General features: G+C 42.6%; 1 protein-coding gene and 1 long non-coding RNA gene across 53 annotated transcripts in view; one reads left to right on the top strand and one right to left on the bottom strand.

The window, feature by feature from the left end:
* nfixb (nuclear factor I/Xb) overlaps positions 1-17,767 on the bottom strand; it is a 332,632-nt gene that overhangs the window by 59,509 nt on the left and 255,356 nt on the right.
* On the top strand, positions 7,768-16,059 carry LOC147845548 (uncharacterized). Its single transcript, XR_015480517.1, has 4 exons — positions 7,768-8,922; positions 8,959-9,438; positions 15,435-15,501; positions 15,748-16,059. It is a non-coding gene; the product is annotated as an uncharacterized LOC147845548 (long non-coding RNA).

Below are 17,767 nucleotides of genomic sequence, written 5' to 3'. Positions count from 1 at the left end.
CAACAACTAGACTTGCTCAGTCATTTTTAATTATCCATTTGTGAGTAAAAACACAACTGAAACAATGGACACACACTAATGTCTCATTTTAAGCTTAACCTTGTGCTGCTAATCTGAAATTGAGTCCATAAATCTGCAAAACATACATCCTGGGGAAACCCAACTCTGCCATACAGCTCATGAGATGCAGACAAAAGCTGGTGCCCAGCCATAGAGTTGTTTGGAAAATGTCTTCTTAGGGTTTTTATCTTAGAAAATATGTAAATCAAACTGATTTTGAAAAGCTAGTATTGCTTAGATCAATACATAAAGGATAAATTCTAATATTTTATATACACACAAAACCATTTTTAATCATTAAATACAATATAATAGTCTGACAACAGACTTCAGGAGTGATAAAAACAAAAAAGTACGACAACTAGACTTGGTCAGTCTTCATTTTTTTCTCCATTTGTACGTAAAAACACAAACGAAACAAAGGAAACACACTATTGTCCGATTTTAAGCTTTAAATTGTGCTGCTAATCTAAAATCTAGTCCATAAATCTGCAAAATATACATCCTGGTGAAACCCAACTCTGCCATACAGCTCATGAGATGCAGACAAAAGCTGGTGTGCAGCCATCAGATTGTTTGGACAATGTCTCCGTAGGCTTTTTATCTTAGAAAGTATAGTGATCTTGGAGCGAGACCAGACCCCTGCGGCTGTTTGAATTGGCCGAGACTTGCTTTAACCTCTTTTTTCTATATGCACCGAGGTTTCGGCTAACTATAGCCCTTCAGAAGGACGTCACATAGTTAGTTTGACCTTTACGTCAGTCTGAGGAGTGAGAAATATTTCAGCCCATCATACAGCATGGTTTTAGTGCAGTTCTGGGTGGTCAAGTCCAACAGAGATATGGAGATATGGCTCAAAGATGACTGGAGAATAGCAGTAGCGATGCTTAGCTTTAGCACGCAACCCTAATTATGTGCATCAACATAACGTGGCTTTAAAACCAACGGTGTATATTTTGAAGAGACAAAAAAGAAACAACAAATGCGACAGCCTCTTCTTTTTTCTCTCTCGCACCCCCTCGTCCGCTTGCTGCTGTTGTTGTATGGAGTCCTGGCAGCCATCTTAGCGCTTGGCAGCCATCTTAGCATTGGCGGTACCAGAGCATTCCAGCTAGCTTACAAAAGCACCCACACACAGACACACTCCTCTCACAGAGAGAAAAACCTCTCCACCAACACGCGATACGCTAAAAGCCTCGCAAATGAAGGTTATTTTCAGCTACTTGTGCTAAATGCTAATTGAGGGGGGAGAATATGGACTGTCGGCGCTTTTTGTTCGCAGATTCACATTGTGGCCTATACTGTGAGGTGTGACTGCTGGTTAGTTAGCATTTTCCTGTTTCTAATGTTATATTTGCACATAAAAAACTTTAGGAAATGGCTTTGATCAACTCAGTGGTTACACAATCTACTTTGGTAGTAAAATGATGGTAGTGTAATATTTCATAATATTAATAGCTCCACATCAGCCTGAAAATATAATAATGTAGGAAAATATTTTAAAATAAATATGCTACTATGATGCCATGTCCCAAATTCACAACAACACTATAATACTGCCATAGTAAATTGTTAAATAAATGATGCGCAATACACAGTATATATGGTTAGTTAATATTTGAAGTAGTAGATTAACAACTTATCAAAGTTTTACTAACATCCTAACAACAACCATTCTTGTTCCAGGACATTTTATAGAACTGAAAGGTTGACTACTGTATATATACATACATGTATACACTGTATACACACATAAATTAAACAAAATAAATACATGTTCCATGTATTATAGTGTTTTCAGGATTATACCAATGTCAATTACATTTAATATTGCATTGCAATATATCAATTATATGTAATATTGCACTGTAATACACTAATTATATGTAATCTTGTACTGATATATACTAATTATTATATCTAATATTGCCTTGCAATATACCAATTATATGTAATATTCCATCGTAATACACCAATTATATGTAATATTGTATTGTAATATACTAATTATTTCTAATATTGCCTTCCAATATACCAATCATATGTAATATTGCTTTGTAATACACCAATTATATGTAATATTGTACTGATATATACTAATTATATCAAATATTGCCTTGCAATATACCAATGATATGTAATATTGCAATGTAATTCACCAATTAAATGTAATATTGCATTGTAATATACCAATGATATGTAATATTGCAATGTAATTTACCAATTAAATGTAATATTGCATTGTAATATACCAATTATATGTAATATTACATTGTAATATGCCAATTATATGTAATATTGCATTGTAATATACCAATTATATGCAATATTGCATTGCAATATACCAATTATATGCAATATTGCATTGTTATATACCAATCATTTGTAATATTGCATTGTTATATACCAATTATTTGTAATATTGTATTGTAATATACTAATTATATGTAATATTGCCTTGCAATAAACCAATTATATGTAAGATTCCATCGTAATACACCAATTATATGTAATATTTTATTGTAATATACTAATTATTTCTAAAATTGCCTTGCAATATACCAATCATATGTAATATTGCATTGTAATATACCAATTATATATAATATTGCATTGTAATATACCAATTATATCTAATATTGCATTGTAATATACCAATTATATGTAATATAGCATTGTAATATACCAATTATATGCAATAATGGGTATCTGTCATCTATAAGACTGTCCATTGGACAAATTATTCCCTCTATCTTAAGTGATGTAATTTGGCAATCTCGGCCTCTATTGCTTACCGCCCCCTTGTGGTGTGGAAGTATGAGTTCAGCTTAGGGAGATGTCTCGGATGACCTCCAATCCAATTACATGGCACATTAGTGCAGCTCACTATGCAGAACTGGACGCGAGTGAATGCGAGAGGCCGCGCTATTGGGCACGGACAAAGCGCAGATGAGCAGGGGGCCAGATCATCAAAACTCAAACACACAAAGGAGAGACTGTCCATTATTAGAGCACAGACTCCAGCCTATGGAGTCCAATCAACACTGTTATCAGCATGCAGCCACACACACAGACACACACACACACACACATCCAACAATGTTCTTGCTAATCCTTATCTTCCCAGCACACACAGTCAAAGGACCCAGAACACGCAATGCCAAAGATACTGGGATGCACACACACACACACACACAAACACACTGTGGCTGTGGGGTTTTCACATTACAAATGTGTCTTTACAATGGTAAAATAGTTCCTCAGTAAGTTTTAAATGGAAAGCGATTGTTTGACAGGGCGTTAAAATTTATTACCTTCCCTAAACGGCAAACGTTGATCGTCCACACATCCGTTTCTTAAAAGACAACGTATAATTGAGTGATTTAGCATGCACAAACTCTTAAATGACTGCACTTGTTAGAGCATTCTGTATTATTATAGTTACACTAAATGAGTTTGACCTATAGGAACGCTGAGAGATTTTTGTTAAGGCATTTTTTTAGCGAATTGAATAAACTTTGAATATTTCGATTAGAAAAGAAAAAAAAAACTTTTATTTAGTATTAATTTTTTACGTAATGAGATTTTAATTCAAGTCAATTTGTTGCTTTTGGAGGATGTTCATTTACAATCTTATAACAACCTCCAACTTGGAAGTAGAAGTATGACATTAGGTAAAGGCAGCCTTTTATACTATGCTTTAGGGCAGGGGTCACCAATCTTGGTCCTGGAGGGCCGGTGTCCCGGCAGGGTTTATCTCCAACTTGCCTCAACACACCTGCCTGGACGTTTTAAGTATACCTAGTAAGACCTTGATTAGCTTGTTCAGGAGTCTTTGATTAGGGTTGGAGCTGAAATCTGCCCACTGGCCCTCCAGGAACAAGTTTGGTGATCCCTGCTTTAAGGCTTAAAAATATATTGTTTCAACATCGATATTGCAATGTGTGCATTCGCAATATTCACATCGTAACATTTGCAATGTGAAGTTGGGATTATTATAGTTAATCAGCAATGAAGAATGTACAGTGTTTACATTTTGATTATACAATAATAGGGGCAGGACAAAATAGCAATATGCATGAAGCAGTGCTTCTCGTAATGGCGAATCGAACATATATTAACGTTGCAATTTTTTTTTTTTAAAGATTTATTTTTGGCCTTTTTTTTGCCTTTATTAGATAGGACTGTATTGAGACAGGAAGCGAAGTGGGAGAGAGAGAGAGGGGGTAGGGTAGGAAAATGTCCTCGAGCCGGGATTCGAAACCACGATGCCCTGATGTGCTATTGCACCATATGTCGGCACGCTAAACACTAGGCTATTGTGCCAACGACGTTGCAATTCTAAAGGTTATTGCACACTGAAACTGAAATTTTTGTCTGTACATTTTGCACGTTAAAAAATAAATTCGGCCTCACGTTGTCAGTCGTATTGTCTCAGAAATTTTTGTCAATCATAAAAAAAATCTAACCCAGTTCTAATTTTTTCACTTTTCTGAAAAAAAATCGCTTTAAGAGGTGTTTTGATACTTCAGATGTAACTGCTCATAGATCTCATAATAAAAAGCTTGACGCCTCATGGTCCGCTTTCGGTTCATTGCTTCGACACGTCAACGTGGCCGCCATCCATCATAATGTCTACAGGTACTGCCAGTCTCTGTTCAGGATTTGTTCAAGTAAACTTTGCATTTCGGGATAATCATAGCGCAGCTTCTCGTAATTGTGGACTGGACGTATATCAATGTTGCAATTCTAAAGGGTTATTGCCAACTGAATCCAAAATTTTCATCCGTACATGTTGCACAGTAAAATATAAATTCAACCTTACTTTGTGTGCATTTCGGGTTAATCAGCACAGATCTTTATTAATGAGCTGAACTCTCCTGTCTCTGTCTTGGATGAACACTATGTAGCCTATTTTTCTTTCCTTTTCTTTGTAGAAGAGAGGAGAACAAAGTTTCCCTGCTTAAATTGAGTCCGAAATGTATTGCGTTTTCTCGTAATGCATTAACATTACACATTGGACTCGGTGTGCAAAGTTTGGTTACAAGATGAATTTTTCGCATATGAATACGAAAAAAAAACACACAGGAAAATTTCAGTCTTCAGTGTGGAACAACCTTAAGAAATATATAAGCTTTTTTATATACACTTTTCCCTCTTCATTTACAAATATCATAATATATTGTTGATGGCTTTCTTGTGATATATCGCTAATTTTGGTATCTATCCTTACTGGGGGCAAAATATCGTGATAATATTGCATCGTTATACTGAACCTGAATACTTTACTTATTTAATATCTTTAAAATCGTATTTATTTAATCTTACAATTTCTTTGATTTACTCGTCTACAAGATTTTTCCAATGATGATGATTTTATTCCAAATAGAGCTATTCGAGTCATCTGCCGAAATTGTATTCATATTGCAATATAATATCGCAGCACAATAAAATATTGCAATGTCAGATTTTTCCAATATCGTGCAGCCCTACTGTGCTTATATAGTAAAAATATAAATATTCAAGCTTTTAGATCCTTAGTAAATCATTGAAAGTACTTTTTGGGAAAAAGTTCAGAAATTAATACTTATATGTTGCAAGGCTGCATTAAATTGAACAAACATGTCTTTAAAGACATTTATAGGGCCCTATCATCCACCTGGCGAAATAAGGCCTAAGACGTGTATGGTGTGATGTGTTGCTATGTTCACACCAGCGCAAGCTTAATTTTCTCACTTTGTGCCACATTGTTTAAACAGCAAATACATTTGCGCCACTTTATGGACTCATAGATGTTCAGGTCTAAAATAGATGTGTTTTAAGGGGCATTTTTGGTGTGTTGCTATTTTGAGAAACTGCATTCCAGCACATATCACGTTAGTTGTGCGCCTTAAATGCGTACACATTGCTTAATACACACAGCACATATAGCCATACAAAAATATCTTTACATATGAAAAAGAATTAAAGGATTTTTAAAAATGATTATTTTCTACATAAATATAAACCACTGCCTCCATGTCTTCTTCACCTCGGGGGGCTTTTTTCAATTTATTCACGACAATTTGCCTTTGAAAAAATGTTATTGTTATCATTAGTATTATTTATTATATGCATATTTATGTTTGTTTTATTAAAAACAAGCTTAGATTTTGAACCATAAGGGGCATAGGATATAGTTTGGTTATAACTTAGTTTTTCAACCACACTTCGTTGTTATTGTTCATTTATTTAATTGCTGGAAATTAGAACTGAATTTAGAAATGGTTTTGAAACAAATCTTTGCGCTTAACAAATAAAATTAAATACGTAGGGTAAAGGATGTTTCCTTATCCATGAAAGTAAAGGAGTAAAAGAGAAAGTAAAGAGGCTGAATGGAGGAGGCTCGTTCTTTATCCTCACACTGCAGATGGTTTGTTTAACTGTTTTCTCGCTAGTGAAGCATTCTGTTTATCCACTTACAATGTCCGCCATGTAAATGGCCAATGTACCCTGGCACGACGTAACTGACTCTTATAGGGAATGTGAGATGAGGCTCTGATTGGTTTATTGCAGGTTATGCTCAAAACACACCCATAACTCATTAAAATAATAAGCACAACCCTGTTACACCATGCACTTGGGAGCGTATTTTCCATCCTTAAATTAGCAAAAGTCAATTTGAACATGCCCTTAGTGCTTTTGCACTATGCGCTTTAGACTTTGCACCTAGATCATTAAAATAGAGACCATAATGTTGAAAAACTGCACAAGTGGCACTGTTTTAGACACTGATGATAATGACAAAAATGTTCTTATATATATATATATATATATATATATATATATATATATATATATATATATATATATATATATATATATAAATATAATGAAATATTATTTACAATATACAGTTTTTCCTGTATGCTAACACTCGTTTGACGATAATGAAAACTTTAGAAGAATAATCCATGTGCACAAAAAGACTAGTAAAAGTTAAAAGGTCAGTTTTTCTAACTTCAATGCTAACTTGACATGAAACGAGTGCAAATGTATCTTTGCCCTAAAGAGGAAACATTACTTCTCTCTGTATGTGTGTGTGTTTTAGTTGGAGAGGCATGTTAGATCCCCTGGAATCAAACGTTACGGCTTATGATGACAAATAGATGGAAAATGTATACCGCATGAAAATGTGCAATGCATTTCCCTGAAAAAACAAAAACAAAAACCCAATGCACGCCTCCACACCTTCGGTACAAACACACACACACATTCACACACACGGTGCAGAATGAAGAGGCAGCACAGCTTTTCCAATTGGGTTTTGCTTAAGAGGTTTATCGGTATGTTGCTAAACATTCTGACCTTTTTTTTAATCCGTAATGCGCTTAAAATGTTCCAAACCCTCCTAATCCCCACGGCGATCCCACACAGATGTTCTCTGAGCTCTTTTATTGGACTTTATTTGAGTATTTGCCCCCCTCCACCGGCACTTATTTATTCATTTCCTATCTTATGAAAGCACACTCCATCCTGTGCCCGCGCCCCCTCAGCCCTGCGTTTCCCAGCAGCCCCTGCAGCGAGTCAAGTTGGGCAGCTTGCGCTTTTTTAAAGGGGGTCTGTACCTGCTCCGGACCCCCCTGGCCCTGCATGCTTCTAGATTAATATGTATGCGTCCGCTTGCAGGGAGGTGGATGTGAATTGGGGATGTGTAGAAGTGGCAGGTGTGTGTGGATGTGTGTGTGTGTGTGTGTGTGTAATGCATTGGGGTCCTGCGGTGCAAAACTGGGCATGGATTTGCATTTCCTCTTTTAGATATGTCTGTGTGTGTGTGTTTGTGTGTGTATGTGTGTGTGTCTATGTGCATTTGTATGCGTGTGGGTGTCGGCGTACATGCATATGTGATGTGGATGCAATCACTGGTTGCACATATTGCAATTTTTAACATAATGGCAGGCAGAGCATATCCATATTGGGCCTTGCTTACGTGCCATGATGATGCCGTTCCAAGCATGCTTGATTAAAAATATAAATAAATAAAAATTGGCACTTTAAAAAAAAGTGTTTAGTAGAGTGTTCATGCTGCACTGTTTTAGTTAATAAAAGTACAAAAAAAACTTTTATACGACTTGATATTATTACCAAAGCCTAATTACAACTCTGTTTTTGTATACCCTACCCCTTCCCCTTGGCCCTTGAAACAGAGTGTTAATGAGAAGGGCTTCAAAATTTACCCCTAATAAATAGGGCAGCACTGCAACACCTGCACATGACATCATATATCATCACGATCTCTTGTTTTATATGAGACCGACAATCCTGATTGTTGTGTGTGTGCTAATTTAAAGCATTAATAATATTAAAAGCTTTATTTGATGGTACTGTTTTAATGTAATATTACTTTATTTTTATTTTTAATACACTGGTGCAGTAAATATATGAATTTAGAGCAGTGTAAACTTGCAACTTCTTATTTTAATATTTCAAATTTGTTGTTTTTGAATAGCCTTCCATTATTATAGTATGTATAATTGTGTGGGTTTATCCATTTACTGCATCTTAAATGATGACAATACTACGTGTGTTTATCAATATATAAAAAACGTAAAATAACGGATGTTAAATAACAGAAATTTCCTTAAATTAAAATTTTTGGTAAATTATTTAACGTTTTTTTTCTGTAATTTAGCGTTTGTTATTTTACGATAGATTTCTGTAATTTAACAGCTGTTGCTTTATCGTAAATTTTTGTAATGTAACTGATGTTATTTTAAAGTAAATTTCTGCAATTTAACATCTGTTATTTTATAATAAATTTCTGTAATTTAACGGCTGTTATTTTATAGTAAATTTTTGTAATTTAATGGCTGTTATTTTATAGTAAATTTTTGTAATTTAACCGCTGTTATTTTATAGTATTTTGTTTGTAATTTAAAGGCTGTTATTTTATAGTAAATATCTGTAATTTAACGTCTGTTATTTTATAGCAAATTTTTGTAATTTAACGGATGTTATTTTAAAATTAATTTCTGCAATTTAACATCTGTTATTATATAATAAATTTTTGTAATTTAACGGCTGTTATTTTATAGTAAATTTTTGTAATTTAACGAATGTTATTTTATAGTAAATATCTGTAATTTAACTTCTGTTATTTTATAGCAAATTTTTGTAATTTAACTGATGTTATTTTAAAATACATTTCTGCAATTTAACATCTGTTATTTTATAATAAATTTCTGCAATTTAACATCTGTTATTTTATAATACATTTCTGTAATTTAACGGCTGTTATTTTATAATAAATTTTTGTAATTTAACGGCTGTTATTTTATAGTAAATTTTTGTAATTTAACGAATGTTATTTTATAGTAAATATCGTTCGAGGTTACTAAAGTAACCCTTCGTTCCCCGAGGAGGGGAACGGAAGCACTATAAGTGGATTTGATTGTAAAATCCACGCATTGGGAGGTTCGGTTCAGAAGCTACTCGTCTGAAAGAGTATTGAACGGGCCAATTAAGAATGAATTGGCAGCGCAAGCCTGCGCAGGTGAGCGGCATAAGCAATCAACTGAGTATATAAGCTCACCTGGCGCAGCAGACGCTATCCTTTTTAAGCTGAAGAGACTTTCAACAGCTAAGGGACAGTCATTATGGCGACGGAGTATAGTGCTTCTTTAAAGTAAGAAGGGTTACTTTAGTAACCTCGAACGTTCCCCTTCGGGGGGAACTTCAGCACTATAAGTGGATTTGATTGTAAAATCCACGCATTGGGAGCCCATTGAAAGCGCCACAATGACTGCACCTTACCAACACCCCCGATGAGGAGATAGTCAAGCAAGCGTGACGCACCCACATCATGGGGGGCGCGGTCCTCCAACGTGTCCCTGGCCCTAATTTATCCTACTTCAACAGAAGTTTTACGGATTTATATATATTTTTTGGGAAGTCGTGAGCATCTAGATAATTCTAGGAAAATACGACAGTACGTTGGGAAGCGTGCAATCCCGATAGGGAGGACGCTGCGGAGGCCATCCGTTACCCAAGGGGGGATAGATGGCAGAATTTACATATGGACTAGCCCTAAAAGGGGGAGTACGCATAGCAAAAGAGTGGTTAGCGGGGAGGGAAGACACGGGTCCGCCCAGGGGGGGGGGGACTTAACCGTGGCTGAATAAGCATATGGGATCGCCTAGTGGGGACCACGCATAGCAGGCACCTTTACCCAAAACGCGGGCTGACCAGCGGGCAGACCTACAACGTAGTGGGCCAGCAAGTGACTCCTCCGCTGAGTCAGTGCTGGGGGCCACGGAGGAATCTGCAGGGCTCACCTGACGGGGAACTTTACTGACAGATAAAAAGGCGCACGTATCTCCGTGTTAGGGAAAATGGCGCAGCAAGCGTGTTTCAACACCCTACCGAATTGTTTCCTCAATCACCAAGGGTTACCTAATACCCTTGAGGAAACCGGCTCCACTCCTGCAAATGTGTTGGGTGTCACCCAGCCCGCAGCTCTACAGATGTCTGTTAGAGGGGCGCCGCGTGCGCGCGCTCGAGAGGATGCGAAGCTCCGAGTGGAGTGCGCACGCGCTCTCGGGGGACGCGGCTCATCTCGGCTCTGATAGTGAAAGAAAGGCATCCACAATCTAGTGGGAACTTATTTCGGTACGGCACTTCCCTGCTGCCGACCGCTATAACAGACGAAGAGCTGCTCAGATGATCTAAACTCTGAGTGCGGTCCGGATAATACGCAAAACGCGAACTGGACAATAAATAAGGGCTGGGTCTGCCTCCTCCGAGGGCAGCGCTTGCAGGCTCACTACCTCGTATTAAAACGGAGTGGTAGGAACCTTGGGCACATATCGCGGGCGGGGTCTCATACGTGAGAGAAGCCAGCCCAATTACAGGCACGAGTCACTGACCGAAAAATGCCTCCGGGTCCCCGACCCTCTAATCGATATCAACGCGACCAGCAGAGCTGTCTTCAGGGACAGAAATATACTGAGTCGAGGATCGAAGGGATCTGACGCGGCTTGTGTAGCGAGGGCGAGATCCTAAGAGGGCATGAGAGGGGGCGGGGTGGATTAATTCGCTTAACGCCCCTGAGGAACCGGATGATGAGGTTATGCGTTCCCACGGTGCTGCCAGCCACCGCGTTATGAGAGCGGAGATGGCAGCCACGTAACCTTGAGTGTGGAGGGCGACAGCCTGCTCTCCAGCTTCTCTCGGCGTAAAGAAAGCACAACGCTGATCTGGCAAATTACGGGGGTCTTCTCAGCGAGAGACACACCATTCAGTGAATAGACTCCACGTCAGGGCATAGGCGCGCTCGGGGAGGGGGCTCTAGCCCGAGTGACGGTATTAGCCACCGCAATCGGAGGTTACCTAAGTCTTCCTCGCGTCTAAAAATCTCTTCAAAGATCGGCGAGGGTGCCAGGTGGTGCCCTGTCCCTGAGAGAGTAGGTGCTCTCTCGAAGGGACTGCCAGGGGAGGGCTATCGCGAGGGAGAGCTCTGACATCCAGGTCCGGTTGAGCCAGAGGGGCGCAACCAGCAACCTGTTTCTCGTCCTCCCTGACCTTGCACAGTAACTGCGCGAGCAGGCTCACTGGGGGATACGCGTATTTGCGCGTGCCCCGAGGCCAGCTGTAAGCCAGTGCATCCGTGCCGAGAGCACTCGGTCAGGGAAAGAACAACTGGCAATGAGCGATCTCGGGGGAAGCAACAGATCGATCTGGGCTTCCCCGAATCGCGCCCATATCAGCTGAACAGACTCGGGGTGGAGTCTCCATTCTCCAGGACGCAAGGCTGCCGTGAGAGCGCATCGGCTGCACGGTTGAGCTTGCCTGAATATGAATGGCGTGCAGCGATTTCAGCCGCGGATGACTCCAGAGGAGCAGACGGCGGGCGAGCTGAGACATGCGGCGAGAGCGCATACCCCCTATACGGCTGATATACGCCACCGCCGCCGTACTGTCCGTCCTGACCAGCACGTGTTGCCGCTCCAGCACCGGAAAAAAACGGTGGAGAGCGAGGAACACTGCCAACAGCTCCAGGCGATATGCCAATGCAACTGGGTACCTTTCCACAGGTCCGCAGCCGCATGCCCGCAACGCACAGCCCCCCAGCCCGTGTTGGAAGCGTCTGCTGAAACGACAACAAGACTGGACGCCTGTTCTAGAGACACCCAGGCCTGTAGGAACGAGGGGTCGCTCCAAGGGCTGAGGGCGCGGCGACACAGCGCAGTAACAGAGACTCGGTGTGCGCGCGCGTGCCATGCGCGTCTGGGGACTCGATCGTGAAGCCAGTGCTGAAGTGGTCTCATATAGAATAATCCGAGCGGCATGAAGCGGCTGCGGATGCCATATGCCCCAGGAGCCTCTGAAATAGTTTCAGTGGGACCACTATTTTACTGTCGAGCTCTCTCAGACAGTACAGCATCAGCTGAGCGCGCTCTCCGGAGAGGCGCGCTGCCATGGTGACCGAGTCCAGCTCCAGCCCGAGAGAAGAGATCCTCTGCACGGGGGCGAGTTTGCTCTTTTCTCGGTTGACCTGAAACCCCCACAGGTGGAAGTGCCAGAGCACTTTGTCTCTGTGCATAATCAACTGCTCCGAGAGAGGGCAAAAATCAGCCAGTCGTAAAGAAATTGAGTATGCAGATGCCCGCGAGCCAAAGGGGCGCTGAGGCACCCTCCGCGGGCTTGGTGAGGACCCGCGGAGACAGAGAGAGCCCGAAGGGGAGGGCTTTGTATTGCCAAGCTCGACCTTCAAACGCAAACCGCAGAAACTGTCGGTGGCGAGGAAGAGTGGAGACATGGAAATACGCGTCCATCAGGTCTAATGCTGCAGACCAACCCAGAGGACGAACGCACCGGAGGATGCGCTTCTGCGTGAGCATTCTGAACGGCAGCTTGTGCAGGCAGCGGTTCAAAACGCGCAGATCTAGGATTGGCCGTGACCCACCGCTCTTTTTGGGCACGATGAAGCGTGGGCTGTAAAACCCGCTCTCCATCTCGGCTGGAGGGAGCGGCTCGATTGCATCCTTCGCCAGGAGGACAGCAATCTCCTCTCGCAAGACAGGGGCGGACAGGGGGCTGACCCTGGTGAATACACACCCGTGACTTGGGGGGCCGTTTCGCGAACTGAATCGCATAGCCGAGTCTGATTGTGCGTATGAGCCACCGCGAAGAGCTGGCCCGCGCTAACCAGGCAGGCAGAGCTCTCGCTAATGGACTCATCGCTACAATCGCTGACGTACCAGCAGTGGGGCAGCGCGGAGTGGGTGTGCTGATCCGGGAAGCTCGCGGGTCCCACGGAAAAGCTGGAGGTGAGATATTTGCTCTCACTCCAAACCCGAGCTCCGGAGGGGAGGCTCGAGGGGTGGGAGAAAGGAGACCGTCCTCCCAGCGCTCGTGAGCCACTGGCGAAACGCACCGAATCTGCAAGCTAGAAAGCATAGCGTCCCAGACTGGCAGATTTCGGGCTGTCACATCTGGGGAAGTGAAAAGTGCCCTTTCATAATGTTTTCATGGCAGTAAAAAGTGCCGTTGGAAATGGGGCCCCGCCCTCCAGCGGGGAAAGAGCAAGTTCCCTTTTCTCCAGATGGCCTGTCCCAGGGGCGCTTCGCGGTCCGTTGCCGGACTTAGCGGCGTTCTGGGCAGGGGGGCTGCCTGCTTCCGAGGTGCCCGACGCGCTCGCTTCGCCGGAGGCGTGTGCGGGGGCGGAGCAGCTCTCGTAGGCGGGCGCCTTCGGCGAGGAGCAGGTATGAATGGCACGGCGGGCGGAGCGGGCTACGGACCGCCGATAAGACATCACCCACCAACTGCTCTCTCACCGCCTTGAATTCCTGGGTGAATTCACAGACAGTGTCGCCGAACCTGGCTGGGGATATGGGGAAGTCAAGAAAGCGGACTTTGTCGACTTTGCGCATATCAGCCAGGGGTGGCGCTCCTGGACCACTAATGTGGACATCGTCCTCCCCAACGCACACGCAGCGGACTCAGTAGTCCGAAGAGCTAAGTCGGCGGCGGTGCGAAGCTCGTAAGCCTGGGTTGGACCCACCCTCGTGCAGCTCGGCCAGCGCCTGCGCTTGGTAGCGCTGGTAGGTGGCTATCGCATGCAAGGCGGAAGCAGCCTGGCCCGCAGCTATGTAAGCTCTAGCTCCGAGGGAGGTAGATAACTTACAGGCTTTGGATGGGAGACGAGGCGGACCCCGCCAAGAAGAGGCGCCGCGCGGATTTACCGCCATCGCGCACTCAACCTGAGGAATCGCCACATACCCCCTGGCTGTTTCACCGTCAAGAGTGGTTAGGGTGGAGGAACACGCAGCACGAGCAGAAAAAAGTGCTTTACAAGACCGCGTGAGCCTACTGTGCACCTCCGGGAAGAAGGGAACGCCCCTCTAGTCGGTCCGGCCGCGGAGCTGGGGGATAAACTATCTCCAACCCACGGCCGAAGCAGCCCGGGAAAGCACGGCTAACATGTCCGTTTCAGGATCCGTAGTGACAGCGCTCACCAGCCCGAAGGGGGCGAGCGGGTCTGGATCATCATCGGACAATGATAGCCCACCCTCCGATGCCGCGGTGGACATCTGGTCTCCGGTGTCATCGGGCGTAAGGGCTACCATCTGTTAGACGGATCGCTTCCCCCGCCCGAAGCTTGGATGGAGCGCTTAGAGGAGCGGGAGGTCCGCGGGCCCGTGGGCGACGGATTATCTCTTGCTGAAACCCTCAGATCTGCCCGAGTGCCCGCTGCAGAGCAGGGGACAACTGGGGTGGTTCGCCCTTTTGCAAAGGCTAACCGCGATCTTGCGCAACAGTCATGGCATCGCAATGACGACATGAACTGCCCGCGAGCAGCGCATTAACATGCTGGACCCCCAGACATGTAACACAGTGCCCGCGCCCATCATCCGAGGACAGGAAACCACCGCATCCAGAAACGCACAGTCGGAGCGCCGTCCTGATAAGGACGTGCTGCACGACTGTGTTGCTCTTTCTGTGAAGTTTGCAACTTTATACGCACCGCTCTGGAGGACCGGACCCAAAGAACGCCAGGCAAGGGAGAAACCCAGCTCGACCGTCTGCCACTGCGTGTACACACTCTGGACCGGGAGAATGCTCTCGTTCGCTCAGAATCGCTGGTCACAGCAGGAGGAACCCTCATCGACTCGATCAGAAAGTCTCTGAAGCGAAAAGGATAGCGTCTGCTGCGCCAGGTGAGCTTATATACTCAGTTGATTGCTTATGCCGCTCACCTGCGCAGGCTTGCGCTGCCAATTCATTCTTAATTGGCCCGTTCAATACTCTTTCAGACGAGTAGCTTCTGAACCGAACCTCCCAATGCGTGGATTTTACAATCAAATCCACTTATAGTGCTGAAGTTCCCCCCGAAGGGGAACTGTAATTCAACTTCTGTTATTTTATAGTAAATATCTGTAATTTAACCTCTGTTATTTTATAGCAAATTTTTGTAATTTAACGCATGTTATTTTACGGTCGATTTCTGTAATTTAACCTCTGTTATTTTATAGTAAATTTTTGTAATTTAACGGATGTTATTTTATAGTAAATATCTGTAATTTAACCTCTGTTATTTTATAGCAAATTTTTGTAATTTAACGCATGTTATTTTACGGTCGATTTCTGTAATTTAACCTCTGTTATTTTATAGTAAATTTTTGTAATTTAACGGATGTTATTTTATAGTAAATATCTGTAATTTAACCTCTGTTATTTTATAGCAAATTTTTGTAATTTAACGCATGTTATTTTACGGTCGATTTCTGTAATTTAACATCTGTTATTTAATGGTAGATTTCTGTACTTAAACGTCTGTTATTTCACGGTAAATCTCTAACCTAACGGCTGTTGTTTAATAGTAGATTTCTGCAATTTAATGTTTGTAATTTTGCGGGAAATTTCTCTAATTTAATGTCTGTTATCTTACGGTAGATTTCTGTAATTTAACGCCTGTCATCTTACGGTAGATTTCTGTAATTTAACAGCCGTTATTTTATGTTTTTTTTTTCGGCACAGGTGCCCAGGTGCTGGAAAAAAACATAAAATAACCATTTTTTTCTTTACATATATATTATTTATATATATTATTTATTTATATTATTTACAAATAATTCAAATAAGTATTTCATTCACACACACAGTTACATTTTAATTTAATTAAAACATTTTAATAGTTTTAACTCACTCTATTTTTCATGGGAACTGTTTCTTTAAGGTCCTTGTGTTCATGTGTTTACGAATACACAAATGTAGACTACGCTTCTGTTTACGCATGTGTGTGTGTGTTTGTCTGGTCTGGGTCATGCCAAAGAGGAGCAGGTGTGTAGAGATCTGCCCTGCATCGTCCGCTGCCCATCTGTGTGCCCGTCTGTGCCCATCCAGTGCCAACTACACACCCGGCACAGCACAGAAAGACAGCGAGAAGCAGAGAGCGGGGAGGGGGAACAGAGACATTCACAACAGCAGCTTTAACCTAAAAGAAACGTGGACGCATGGTATGGCTGAGAAATGAAAAAAACTGGATGGGGGAAAAAAATAAAAAGAGGGTAAAAAAGCGTGAGAGAGAGCGAGAAGTTGGCATGCTGCCCATCTCTTTCATGTTCTGTCCTCTTCTGGTCTGATTAGAGAGATGTAACCAAGCAGCTGGCACGGATAGACACAGTCTGCCGCTCTCAGAGGATAACAGCCAGCGTCTAATCTATACATTTACTATGTACACACATCAAAGACACACACGCAAACATGCACACACACCTTATCGTAATCTAATCTATTTACTAGCCATGCAGAACTGAGCCGAAAGGAGAGAGATAACACACATACACACACATCTGTCGCTGGGTGTTTGTGTGCTGTGATTTCAGCGCAGTCGGCCCAATTTAGCGTCTAAAACTTCCATCTGTATTTACACTGATGCAAACGCGGCCACTTACAGATGCAGTGCATTTAGTGTGGTGTGGGAAAAAAATAGAGTCATGATTGTGCTCAAATGCGAGTGTGGGGAGGGTGTAGTGACTGTCACTGGCCAGCAGAGAGCGGAGGACGCTGGGAAAAAGGATTCGCTGACCTCGGGAAGGTAAATGTTGGCCTGAAATAAACCACGTTCTGAGTAAACCATATGTGGGCAGACGCGAATGGTTGAGAAGGGGGGCTGGAAAATGAATCGGGTGATGTGCTACACCTCAGAGAGAGCTTCAATGCCTTTCTATGAAGTTTAAGGCTATTTTGAACTCCAAACCATACACGATTTAATTATTTATTTGAACTTTTTCTTCTCAAATTAAGTCTTTACAAATATTCATTTATATAGAGAGACAGACAGATAGACAGACAGATAGATAGACAGACAGACGGACAGACGGACAGACAGACAGACAGACAGACGGACAGACGGACAGACAGACAGACAGACGGACGGACGGATTATTGGATGAATGGATGGATGGACGGACGTATATACAGATGGATAGATAGATAGATAGATAGATAGACAGATAGACAGACAGACAGACAGACAGACAGACAGACAGACAGACAGACAGACAGACAGACAGACAGACAGACAGACAGACAGACAGACAGACAGACAGACAGACAGATAGATAGATAGATAGATAGATAGATAGATAGATAGATAGATAGATAGATAGATAGATAGATAGATAGATAGATAGATGGACGGACGGACGGACGGACGGACGGACGG

Source organism: Danio rerio, chromosome 3 (genome assembly GCF_052040795.2).
Source record: "Danio rerio strain M-AB ecotype USA chromosome 3, GRCz13ab, whole genome shotgun sequence".
Classification (NCBI taxonomy): domain Eukaryota; kingdom Metazoa; phylum Chordata; class Actinopteri; order Cypriniformes; family Danionidae; genus Danio; species Danio rerio.
The sequence above is the reverse complement of the archived record's forward strand: the minus strand, read 5'-3'. Positions and strand labels throughout refer to the sequence as shown.